This window comes from Orcinus orca, chromosome 10 (genome assembly GCF_937001465.1).
Source record: "Orcinus orca chromosome 10, mOrcOrc1.1, whole genome shotgun sequence".
NCBI classification, from domain to species: domain Eukaryota; kingdom Metazoa; phylum Chordata; class Mammalia; order Artiodactyla; family Delphinidae; genus Orcinus; species Orcinus orca.
This window is the reverse complement of record NC_064568.1, coordinates 66,011,023-66,024,208: the sequence shown is the minus strand read 5'-3', so window position 1 is coordinate 66,024,208 and position 13,186 is coordinate 66,011,023.

The following is a 13,186-nucleotide window of genomic DNA, read 5'->3' as shown; positions in this document are numbered from 1 at the left end:
TCTCCTCCTCTCACTGTTAGAAGATACCTGGGGAAGAGGGCTCCCTCCATACCCCTTGTCTGTCTCGGGAGGGCTTTGTGGAAGAGGAGTTAATCCAGCTGCAGGGTCTGGGGGAGAAGGTGTGAGTTTACGTGGGGTAGCAGCGCCTGGCAGAGAAGTAAGAACAGCTGGAGACAGGGGCCAAGCGGACAGTGAGGGTGGGATGGGCACATCCCCAGCTGGCAAGGGCCTGGGCTCTGGATTGGAAGCCCAGGTTCTGTGACTTCCTGGCTGTGTGACATACTTAGGTGACACACTTCCTCCGGACCTCAGGTTTCCCATCTATATAATGGGGATGACATAGACACCAACTTCACAGGTGTTGAAAGGATTAAACGACATTTTGCAATGTGCCTGGTGCATAGACAGTATCGATAATGATGAGGATGATGAAAATGTATAAACAGATGGAATTAACCAGTATTCAGACTTCAGCTCATTACAAAGAACTTGTCCAAGAAGCAGAAGCATCTCTGCCTGGAGCAGGCTGCTGCCTGGGGTGATGAGCCCCCCGTCCCAGGAAGTATTCAAACCCTGCGCTTGATGCCTGTGCGGGGAGGGGAGGCCTCCCAGGTGTGTGAGGATGGCCAGCAGGGGTCAGCAGCACAGCAGGAATAAGGGAGGTCACCACTAACCTCCCCACTAGCTGTGGGGACAGCAGTGATACCCGAGCCAGGCGGCCTTGCTTCTGGCTCAGGCTGAGGCCTGTCCGGCAGGTCAGGCCAGTGTCCTGACACCCAGTGGTCTGGGCAGGGGTGATGGGAAAAGGAGGGCTCTAAGGTTTCCCATAAGAAGCCCCGTGGCTGAACACACAGTGGACCTTCGGGGGCTCTGGACAGACTGGGGAGACCAGAACAGTGATGCTGGCACCCCAGGAGACGAGGCTCTGGGTACAGCCGCCAGAAGGGTCACGCGGGTAGCTGACCCGGCCATCTTTTCTGATCTCCACAGCGGGGGCTGCCAGGATCCATCATGCCCGCCCTGTGTCGAGCCCTCCCTCAGCTCCACTGGGGGCCTCCCAGGGCCAGGAGAATGAGGATGAGGAGACCAGGTCCAGGGAGGAGCAGGGACTCAGCCACATACCCAAAGATGGCACGTCTCCCTTCCTGACCTCCAGCCCACGACTGGGCTGCTCTGAGAGTGGGCAGGGAGGGGGAGCCCAGTACATCCCCTGCAGCCTGCTCTGGTGCACAGAGCCCCCGGGTGGGCTGCTGGGGACTGAGGGTGTGTGAGGGTCTCATTCCTTCACTGGCTCCGCTGAGGCCTCCCCGCTTAGAGAAGGCAGCTGCCGCCCCAGACTGAGGTAGGGAAGCCAGGCCCAGGTGTCACAGCTGTCAAACAGACTCAGAGGTGGCTGGGGGGTCCTTTGCCCAGCCCCTGCCCCTCGGGAGGGAGTGCAAGTCACTCCTGGCCCCCAGAGCCCCCCTCACCTCCCTCTGGGGAGGGTGTACCAGGGCAGAGCAGGAGGGAAAGGGGCGGGCTGAAGGTGGAGCAGAGGATCAGAGAGCAGACCCTCCCTGGCTGGGGGCCCATTTGGAGCCAGAGGAAGCTAATGACCCCCACCCCAGGGAATGCTCTGGTAACTCGTGGGGAGAATGACCTGTCCAGCAGCATCCAAGAGGGAGCCTGGGGCTTCAGGGTGGCTCCAGGGACACAGGGAAGCTTCCCTGGCAAAACCAAACCAAAGCCAAAACAAATAAAACCTCTCCTAAGAGGAAAAGACCTAAAATTCCACCATTAAAAATTCATTCCTTTAGCTTAACACTTTGTCCTTTTTAAAAATGCAAACATCAGAGCCTCACCTAAGAGTAGGTTTGTCAAAGGAAAGAAGAGAGAGAATGTATAGCATCCTGGAGAAGAAAAAATGTGAGGAGGCCAAGGGAGAGAGCAGGGGAGTGGGTTTCTCAGGATTTACTTCCCTGCCTACACAGCATTGGGTGAGGGCCAGCTCTAAAGACACCTGCAGGGGACGGAAGCTAAGCCTCCCAGTACTGCTCCTGGGTTCAGGGAGTAAGAACAGACAGAACAGACTCGCAGCCCTCCAACCAGACACCATTCACATGTGTGCACGTCCGCACATCTGTGGGCTCTTGTGCACACCTGTGTATGTATGAGGAACGACATGTGCGGACACGCTCCCACCCCCAAATCTCACCCTCCAGCTCCTGTGCGTGACACGGAATACAGAACAGAGAAGGCTCTGGGCCCAGATGACCCTCCGGGGAAGGCAAGGATAGAATGGTCTCTACCGTCCCCTCCCAACACCTCTCCAGGGTAGCTGCCCTAAGCTGCATCCCCCAGGAGTTGCTTTCTGATTTAGAGTTACTGACTGCAGCCAGTGAATATTTTTGGAGCGTATGCAGGAAGCTGCTGAAGGCCCTTGTGACATCTGAGAGGCGGAGCGATGAACCCATTAGCTAGGATTAGCTTCTCACGTGGACATCAGCCTGGGACCTCCCTCATCCTTGCCCTCTGCATCCACAGCCCCGCCCACCTGCCCGGATCCACCTGCGGGCTTCAGCTGAGCAAGGGGGTCCACCTTGGTGCATTAGGTCGTTATGCCGGGGGGGCTTCTTCCTTTCCTTTCCTTTCCTTTTTTTTTATTGTGGCAAAACACCCTCCCCTCCTTTTTAAGTAAATTTAACTTTTATCAAAGTAACGCATGGACATAATTGTAAAAATCAAATAGTATGTCATGGCTGACGAAGAAAGCTGCCCCTGCCCCGCCCCCAGACTTACTTTCACCTTTGTTGGCCATTTTCTTCTGCTTCTGTCTCACTTCTACACAATGTGCAGATACTACAAATTTGTGACTTTTCTTTTTTATTTATTTATTTATTTATTTTACTTTTGGCTGCATTGGGTCCTCGTTGCTGCATGCAGGCTTTGTCTGGTTGCAGCAAGCGGCGGCTACTCTTCATTGTGGTGCACGGGCTTCTTATTTCAGTGGCTTCTCTTGTTGCGGAGCATGGGCTCTAGGCTCGTGGGCTTCAGTAGTTGTGGCTCATGGGCTCTAGAGCACAGGCTCAGTAGTTGTGGCGCACGGGCTTAGTTGCTCCGCGGCATGTGGGATCTTCCCGGACCAGGGCTCGAACCCGTGTCCCCTGCATTGGCAGGCAGATTCTTAACCACTGCGCCACCAGGGAAACCCGTGATTTTTCTATTTTAGGTTTTATCTATTGATTATTTTATTTATTTGTTTACTTATTTATTTTTGGCTGCGTTGGGTCTTCGTTGTGGTGCACAGGCTTCTCATTGTGGTGGCTTCTCTCATTGGGGAGCACAGGCTCTAGGTGCACGGGCTTCAGTAGTTGTGGCACGCAGGCTCAGTAGTTGTGGTGCACAGGCTTAGTTTCTCCGCAGCATGTGGATCTTCCCGGACCAGAGCTCGAACCCGTGTCCCCTGCATTGGCAGACGGATTCTTAACCACTGTGCCACCAGGGAAGTCCCTCTATTGATTTCTTACTACAGATTAGAGTTTTACTTCCCATTGAGATTTAACTAATCTATTGCCATTTCCCCTCCCCCTCCTGCCTCATACTTCTATTACCATTTTTATTAAATCAGCATCTCCTGTTTACATTCCTGTCACAACATGTAAATATGATTGAATCTGAGTCCTATAGTGCCTCAGGATTACATTTTCTCTCCTAGGAAACTTTTTGTTTCCTGAAGTTAATAAGTTGCCTTTTGAGGCTTTCTGTTTGTTTGCTCCTTGAGATTTCTGTGCAACTGTCATCAATCTATGTCAGACTCTCTGACCAGACTTTAAACCTCCTCTCAGAGGAATTCCCTGGCGGTCCAGTGGTTAGGACTCAGCGCTTTCACTGCCGGGGCCTGGGTTCAATTCCTGGTCAGGGAACTAAGATCCTCAAAGCCATGCAGCACAGAAAAAAACAAAACAAAACAAAAATCAGAAGAAACATCTCCTCTCAAGGTGGTCACATCCCTTTGGTAATCTGACCTGCAAGGCTCTCCAGGCCTGCAGAACCTTGAGGTCCTGGGCCTCCCCTCCACCACCTTCCAACATTAGATTCCCTGCTTGCCGGGTGCTGGGTTGCTCTCTTTCTTGGTTTCTCTCCTCATTTTGGTGGAGGTCATCTTTTGAGAGCTTTCTGACTCAGGCTGCATGGGAATTCGATTTTTTGACCCCTTTGTGGCCGACTGCTGGCAGCCACCGAGATCTGCTTTCCCTCCTTCCACGTGACAGAGGGGCTACCTGGCTGGGCTGTGTTTCTTGCCTTCCTTCACAGTTGAGTGACGCGGAAAGAGAGCGTGTCGCTGGAATGCATGTGAAAATGATGATTGCTTCTTCTGACTTGGCTTTGAGTCATTGGGCCTCCTTGTATTCCCTCTCCCTTGTTCTGTCTGTGGGAGCCTTGACCCTGCAGGCAGGGCCTGGTCCAGAGCCCGGATCTAGAAGTATGACATCGCCAGCCCCTGGAGCCACGCTGGGGAGGGGATGTGGTCTTGCCACTCCTCAGCTTTCAGCCCATCCTCCTGCATCAGGTGTATAAGTTGCCTCGTTTCAGAGGCCCCCCGCCCTGTTCCTTGTTGAATCCCTTGACTGCGGGCCTTCCCCAAAGTGGAGAAAGCTGGACATTAGTTGGTTACCACTCGCTTGTCTCTTTCCATCTCCCAAAACTGATTCTCTCCCCTGCAGCCCTCTCCTGGTTCATCCTCTCTGTCCTTGTGGCTCCTTCTTTTTGACCCCTTTGCTATCACTTAGTAGGGATTGTGGACCTCGTGTTCACTCCACCGTGTGGACCAACTGCAAGGACATCTTTGATTCGTTTTTGTAAACCCCCTGAGACCCAGCAAAATGCCTGGTATGTAGCAGGTGCCACCTGGATAAACGAATGAATGAAAGGCAGAGAGACACGACCCTCTACCCTCAAAAACCTCACAGCCCCATAGGGTGGAGGATGCAGGTTGGAGGGAGGGGAAAGCAGATAGACAAATCCCTGCACCGGAACTCAGAACGGGACAGATTCTGCAGGCCGCCATGCAGCCAACAGGCTATGGGAATTCGGCTGCCATGTCGAGCATGCCACCTGCACCAGCGGGGAGGACAGAGAAGGCGTGAGAGGAGGCTGGAGGGGGTGGCCGGTCAAGGCTATCTGGGCAGCCAAGCTCCAAGCACAGGCAGGGCGGTTGGGAGGTCCAGTGCAAGGCGGACAATCGGCCCTGCCCCACTGCTCTGCCCTGCCGCAGCCTGGGTGGAGGCGTGAGGACGGCTGTGCCCCAAGAAGGCCGGGTGCACAGAGAGGATGGGGATGCCCTCCACGTGAGACATGAGGGCCAACGCCAGCATGGGAGTGGAGGGGAATGGAGGGGAAGACTGGGGCCAGAAGCAGGTAGAGTCATCAGATAAAACGCAGGAAGCGCAGGGACCCTCCTGGTCTAGCCCAGCCCCCAGCCCTGCTCTGGCCCCCCAGTCAGCTGGGCTGGGCCTTCATGGCATCGCCCTGGGGCCACTGTGGCTGCCCTGCTGCCACCGCCACTGGGGAAGGTGAACTGGCTTCTCACATTTCAGGCCTAATTTTCTCTGCTTCCTCAGAAGGGCTGGAAAGGACACCAGAGGAACAAAGCCCAGAGGGCCAGAGCTTTAGGAATGAGCTGGCCCAGGCCTACAGGGGCCTCCTCCTGCCTCAGAACCTGGGATCCAGTCTTCCGCCCTGGTCTTGCCCAGTGGGTGGGCAGCCAGGCTGAAATAGGGCAAGAGGTGAGGGAGAGAAAGCTTACGGGGCCCTGTGGGATCCTCGTGGCCAGGCCCCTGCTACATCTCACCCGATCACTGCTGTAGCCCCCCATCGGGCCCCCCAGAATCTCAGAGCTTCTCAATTCAGGGCCAGGAGTCAGGAGCCAGAGCTTCAGTTTCCTTACCTGTGCAATTTGGGCATAACAATAGCACTTCCCTCGTAGGGTGATGCGAGGATTAACCGGAGTTGATAAAAATTAGTGGTTTGAACAGTGCCAGGCACTTAGCAAGGGCCTTACACGTGTCTGCTGACATTGCCGTGAAAATATCATGATTTGAACCCCTGTTCTTGCCCCCAGGCCCCAGGCATTCAACCTGCCCTCCTGGGTCCTCCCAGGCCCCTCACTGTCTATAGCAGCCTCCAGGGCCTTCCTGGGGCAGAGAAGCGGGCCTGGGGAGCGGCTGCCCAAAGAACAAACTCCCTGACCACCAGCCTCCCTGGGCCCTGCTGGCATGGGGTCGGCTGCCCAGGGACAGATCGGGGCGGGCCAAGGATGGATGGCTGCTCCAGCCCTGCTTGCCCAGCTCAGCAGAAACCAGGGCCAGCGGCAATGGGCTGGCGGCCCCCAGCTGCAACCAACTTCATTTTCTGCCACAATTAAATGATCGCCCACGTTTGCTCATGCTCACTTATTCAATTACCTGTGTGGCCCTGAAGGACTCGCGGAGAAACAGCCATAAATAATGTGTGTCAGTCGCCCCCCAGCTGTCACCCCTGCCCATCACTCTTACAGGCCCAGCCTGGCCCTTCCTGCAAGCCCCGCACCGTCGCCCTGTGCATCCCAGTTTTCCAAGTAAATCCTCCCCAGCTCCCACCACCCACGTCTGCTAGTCAATCCCTGGCCTGAGAGCGGGTGGATCTGGGCTCCCACCTGGCTCTACCCACCCAGATGCGGGTCCCCAGGAGGCCACCCCCTCGGCGGGCCTCTGGCTCCTTATCTGCGAAATGACAGAAAAAGTTTGTGTGAGCTATGAAGGGTTGCCCTTGCCAGGAACTATGGTCCTGGCTTCACAGTCAAAATGCAGCACCCCTCAAAGTGGGGAGAGATGAAGGGTCCCCTCTTCACTGCCCCCGCCCATACTCCAGCCACTCTGAAGGCTTCTGGGAACGCCATGCGCTTCTAGGCCTCTGAGCCTCCGTGCATGCTCTTCCCCTTGCTGTTTCCTTCATTCCCTTCTCTGCCTGGGGACTCCTATGCACCCTTCAAGGTCCAGCTTGGATGCCTTGAAGTGCACCCCCCCAATGGCAAGCCGACTAATCTCTCCCTCCTTACACTCCCACAGAACCTCATATGTGCCTCTGTGGTACCCATGGGTCCTGCATTGGGGGGACAGCCTAAGATTCAACTATTCTGGGCCACTGTCCCCATATAACCATGTCAGGGCATGAGTCTGAATTCAGGGTTGGAAAGTGTGGCCACTGTGGTTCCCCTCCCCAACTGAGGCCCAGTTCACATGAGGACTTGCTGGCATTTATAATAATAATAATAGTCAACGTTTGGGGGGGGGGCTTTTGTCAAACACTGTGCTAAACATTTTTTTACTTGTACTATGTCATTGCAATGTCACAATAACCCTAAGAAAATTATCCCCACTTCACAGATGAGAAAACTGAGGCTCGGTGTGGTTAAGATGCTTGTCCAAGATCACATCACCGGGAAATGGCAGAGCTGGAACTCCGAACCGAGGTGTGTCCACATCTCAGTCCACACTCTTCACCAGCCCCCCATCGCGTGCAGCGTGGGCCGAGGGTTCAAGTCTGGATCCTCCACTGGCCGCTGTGTGACTCTAGGCAAGTCCTTTCATCTCTCTGCAGCCTCCCTTTTTCTCTCCTCTCCTGTGAAATGAAAAGGTTGGCCTGTGGCCTCTGAGGGTCCCACCAGCTCAGATGTTCTGACAGTTCATTTCTTTCTATAAAGCATTGCTCTGACCAGCGGAACCAACAAAGTTGTGAAAACTAAAGGCACGAAGAGTGGGTTCACCTCCTGGGGAGCTGCTCTGGGGCAGGCCGCGCCCCTGTGCCCCTCCCCTCATGCCCAGATAGCAGGTGGCAGCCTGTGCCCTCCAGGAGGGCAGTCCTCCACCCTAGAAATGGTGGCAAAGTCTCCGGGCTTCAGGGCAGGGCAGGGCAGGGCAGGGCAGGGCAGGGCAGGGCAGGGCCCTCCCACTGACGGCCTTTGATATCAGCCACCGGGGAGGCCTCATAAAGGTTAAGGGGCAAAGGAGGCGGATGCTGCAGTCCTGACCTGTAACTGGGTTCTCAGCGCCACCCATTGTCTCTTGCTCGGATTAACAGCCCACAAGAATCTGCCCCCCGAGCACTGTCTGGGGAAGGCGTCCTCACTGAGCCCCAGCCAGATGTGAGCGGGGGACAAAACCAGCCCTGTGCCAGGTCCCCTCCCTGTGTCCCCATGGGGGGACCGGATGACACCTCCCTCCTTCCACTTCCCCAGCCCAGACCTGGCTCTGGGCTTGGCTGGGGAAGTGGGGGGGGATCACCTCAGGCATCCCCCCACCGACGGGGAATGAGTGCCTGCACCACGGGTGTGTGATTGTGGGGCTGCCTGGTGAATAAGATAGCGGTTGAGAGCGGGGGACCCCAGGTTCAAATCCCAGCTCTGCCACTTACCAGCTGTGTGCCATGAGGCCTCTCTGGGCCTCTTTCTCAGCTGTAAACTGCGGTTAATAACGGCCCCAACCTCACATTGGATGTGAGGGTCAAATGAGGTTACGTGTGCGTGTGGAGAGTGGGTGCCCACCGACTACTCCCTGCCCCTGCTGAATGGTGGCCGTGTTAGTGGCTCCCTCAACGCTCTCCCCTCCCCCTGACATTACTCCCAGGACTGGTAGGTGACACCGCTGCTGTGTCCTGGTCAAGGCAGCCCAGCTGACTGACAGAGGGTTTAACACCTGCCCTCCAGTGTGCAGTCTCCTCAGATTCCAGGGTTCCCTGGGTCAAGTGGAGGCTGAGGAAGTGGGGTGCCTGCCGTGGCCTACGGCCCTCTGCCCCCAGGGGTCATAGCTCATCTGCCATCTGGGAGCCCAACAGAAGCCCGGGCAGCCTCTGATGCAGAGCCCGGGATGGGATCCAGGCTACAAGTTCCCAGGTGGGGTCGAGGGGCTCAGTCAGGCCAGCACAGACCCAATCCAGGGGGAGTGACCAGCTACCCAGCCTCCTCCGACAGCGAGAAGCTGCTAGTGACCGGTGACCTTTCTCAGCGTGTGGTCCATCTTCAGCTTTCTAGGGAGGGAGTGGCAGCTGATGGAGGAGGTGGCGGCCAAATCCCAGAGGGCCCAGCGAGGCGGTGGGGGGTGTGGGGGCTGGTGGTGCTCTGGACGACTCAGGGAGAACTGGGGAGGCAGGTGAGAGAGATCCACATGTCAACCGCAAAGGAAGCCGAGGGGCTCCCTGCCTGGGACCTTGCTCTGCAGTTCCCTTTGGAGCACCCAAGGCCTATGTGATGTCCCTCAGGGCCCAAGTCTCTGGGCAGAATCGCATACCCCTGTCCTCCCCAGAGCAGCCTATCCCAAAGGCCCACTAATTAGGATACACCTGTTCAGCCCAGCATGCTCCCCCGCCATCGACGTGCTCACACACCCACATCTGGATGCTCACCTGCACCCGCCGGCATGCACACTCACACGCATGCACACTCACACACTCTACTCACACTCATACATACACACAAGTACACACATGCACACACTCACATGCATGCACACTCACACTACACTCACATACAGCCTGAACACAGCAGCATGAGAACAAGAAGTGTCAGCAGAAACAGAAAAGCTAACAAGAGAACGCAAGAGAAAAAAAGAAAAACCAGAGACAGAAAAAGCCAGGACAGCCCAGGTAATAACCGACAGGCAGGAAAAGGAGGGAGACGGAGAGAGACTGTGGAGGGGATCACGCAACGGAGGGTGCTTCTGCTCTGAGCCTTGGCATCCTGGCCTGTAAAGTGGGGCTCCTCACACAGAGCGGGGGCAGTGGGTAGACAGAGTGGTCTGCACACTTGTCTTGGAGGCTCCCACACGACCAGGGAGGGGAAAGGGGAAGAAGGGGAGGGTGGTGTGCTGAGCCTGGGTGCAGCAAGTGGGAGGAGGGGCTTTTGCCAGAACCTGGGCAGCTCAGCAGCTCAGGCCACCATGATGTTTACCCTGTGGGAAGAGGGTGGTGACATGTCCTGGAACACAGAGGGTTGTTGTTGTCTCTAGAACAAGAAAACTGGGTCATGAGGGGAGCTGCTAAGGAAGGATATCACAGTGACCAGGCCAAGGACTCCATGTCCAGGGCCAGGAAGAGAAGAGGAAATCCCCGAAGGCTCATGACTCCACACACCTCCAGCTGTGAAAGCCAGAGACCCAGAATGAGTTCATGCATTCATTCATTCATCAAACACATACTGGGAGGCTGGCACTGTGCTACATGCTGGGGACATAGTGTGAAACAAAATGAGCCAAGTCACTGTCCTCAAGGAAGGGAAACACACAGGAGCAAATAATCACACAAGTAAGAGTGAGACCACATCTGGGATAAGTGCTTCTAAAGAAAGTTACTGGGTGGGTGACAGTGTTGGAGAGGTCAGGGAGGGCTTCCTGGTGGAGGTGATGCTTGAGCTGGCATCTGAAGGGTGAAGAGGAGTTAACCAGAAAGAGAGGTGAAGGAAGGGCATCCCAGGCAGACAGGACAGCAGATGCAAAGGCCCTGTGCAAGGTGTGGTTGGACCACAGAGGCAAGATGGGGCTGGGGAGCTGGGCCCTGGGAGGCATTTGGACTTTATTCTTAGGACCAGGAGCCACTGAAGAGTATTAAGCAGGTAAATGACATGATCCAAATTGTTCCAAAACATCAGTCTGGAGAGAATGGCTTGTGGGAGTTGAGGAGAAGGGAGGACAGCAGGAGGAGCTACTGAAGCCATCGTGCCAGAGACAGCAGGGTGGTGGCCACAGAGATGGAGCAAAGGGGACCAGCTTGGGACGTGAAATCCACAAGATGTGGAGTTGGATGAACTGGTGTGGAAGGCAGCAGTGCAGGGATGGGGGTGGGGGTGTCCTAAAAGGTCAGTCGAGTCTGTGGGGGGAAAGGTCAGGGAGGGACCAGCCCACCCCTTTGCCTTGAGGATGGGCCCCAAATAGTTGGAGTGTGCTTATGAGCCCCAGGCATTTTCTGCCTTCAAATGGTGACATCTGAGAGCTAGTCTGGAACGTTCAGTGCACGGAAGAGCCTGGCTGCTGGTCAGGACTGATTTCCTGGAGGAGAGATAAGAGCCAGACCCAGTGTCACAGGGTCCCAGACGGGGTGGCATTGGAAAAAGGCGGAGCAGCAGGCATCTTGCAGGGGAAGCCAAGCTTCAGGGAAATGACCATGGAGAGAACTTGGCTGCAGTCAGAAAACAGAAATAGAGCAGCGTATCCAATTGCGTAACAGAAAGGACAAGATCATGGGTGATTTTGTTTACTGCTGTGTGTTTCGGATCACATACTGGGGGCTCCAAAATGTGAAATAAATGGGTGAATGAGAAGTCAGCGTGGAATCTTGCTCTTTACAACCGCAAAACAAAAACAGAAACCAGGTACTGGAAGGTGAGCCGACCCTCCTGAGGCCCTGCGTCCACCCAGCATCTGCCCCTCACCAGCCGTCTTGGGGGGAGGTCCCTTCCCCGCTGCCCCACTAAGGGCTTCCCGATCAGCCTGTGGTGGCTCTAAGTTTCCCAGAACAGGGATCTGAGTCCAGCCAGCAGGGAGAGGGGAAGTGGGGGAGGGCTGGGAGGAAGGGAGGTCACGGCCAGGTAACCAGAGCCCGGAGCATAGCTGGGCAGTGAGGGGCCAAGCACGCTGGAGGCTCAAGGGGCAGCCTGACCGTCTGCTTTCCCTAGTGAAATGGGATCGCCGGCCTGGGCCGGGCAGCAACTGGGGGTGCACGGGATCCTCGCTCCACTTTAAACCAGGCCTCAGGGCGCCCTGGGAATCCCTGTTCTGTCCTGCCCTGTCAGGGGGAGGACCCGTGGCGGGAACGGGAAAGGAGGCTGGCCACAGGAAGGGCAGCTGGGCTGTGGGCGGCCAGCCCCAGGCCCCTTCTTTTGCCGATAATACATGTATTGAGCATCACGTGCTGTACCAGGCCCCAGAGCGGGTGCGGTGGGCACTGAGTGGACAGTGACCTAGGGCACCTCTGGGACAGGGACCAGGAGACCAGGTTCTAGTCCTGCCTCCTCTCCGTGCTCACCTGCTCCGTGAGTGAGCAGTGACGGAGAGACTGCCCCGAGTGCGTGCTCCATGGACGCGTGGAAACTCGGGGAGGGGCGGGGCAAGCCATGTGCCTCAGTGCTGCAGCGACAGATCTGTAGGGCGGGCGGGGGTCCTTGTTAGACCAGGGGGTGGGGGAGGGGACCCTGGGGGATGCGGCCCAGAGTCAGAGAGAGGCCGGACGCCCCCAGGGGGAAGCTGGCAGAGCGGGCCGGGCAGAGCCTCTAACCCCAAGGCTGCTGCAGAGCCTCTGAAAACCGAGCACCCACACATGGAGAAGCCCCGAAGGGACAGGCTGGGGTCAGGGCAAGTGGGCTGCACAGAGCCCAGAAGAACGGCGGCCAGAGGTGTGGGGTAGCTGGAGTCACCTGAAGGGCGGACGCAGACCTTCCTTATACTTGGCCCAGAGTCACTGAGACCTGAAGCTTGTCCCTTGCTGAGTCTCTGCCCTTTGCCCCCACCCCGCCCCATCTCTCACTCGTCACCAGACCTTGTCAAGCCTGCCTTCTCAACACCTCAGGGACCTGCCCGCTCCCCTCCACCCCACTGCCCACTCTCCGCACCAGGCTGGGACTCACCTGGAGGACAGCACCTGGGGCCTCATCACCTGCCTGCCCACCTGTGATCCACTCCTCCCCAGTCTGCTCTCCTCAAAGCAGAGCAAGCCCTCTAAGCACACACCGGGGCCCCGACCCTCCCCCCAACCCCCGGCATAAAGCCCTTGAGGGCCTCCCGAGAAGCTGAAGACAGAGAACTGTGAGGCCCGCCTCCCCACCCCCTCCCACCCCCTAGCCTCATGTGTCATCACGCCCCACTCCCTGCCTGCTCCAGCCACCCTGAGTGCCTCCACCTCCCCACCCCCCACCTCCACCCCGGCTGCCTCTGGGCCTTTGCATGTGCTCTTCTCACCACCCTCCCCTGAACCAAACCTGGACGACCCTCCTTCTCCTTCAGGTCTGCACAGGTCACTTCTTCCAGGATGCCTTCCCTGCTTCCCCCAGGCTGGTGAGGGGCCCCCCTAAGCCCACTGTCCTCCCACCAAACACTTACCCTGGAAGTGCCCTTTGACTTGCTGAAGGCCCTGACTGTAATCTCCCAACAACAGGCACTGTTCTGGCAGGTTCCTGGGTCAGCCT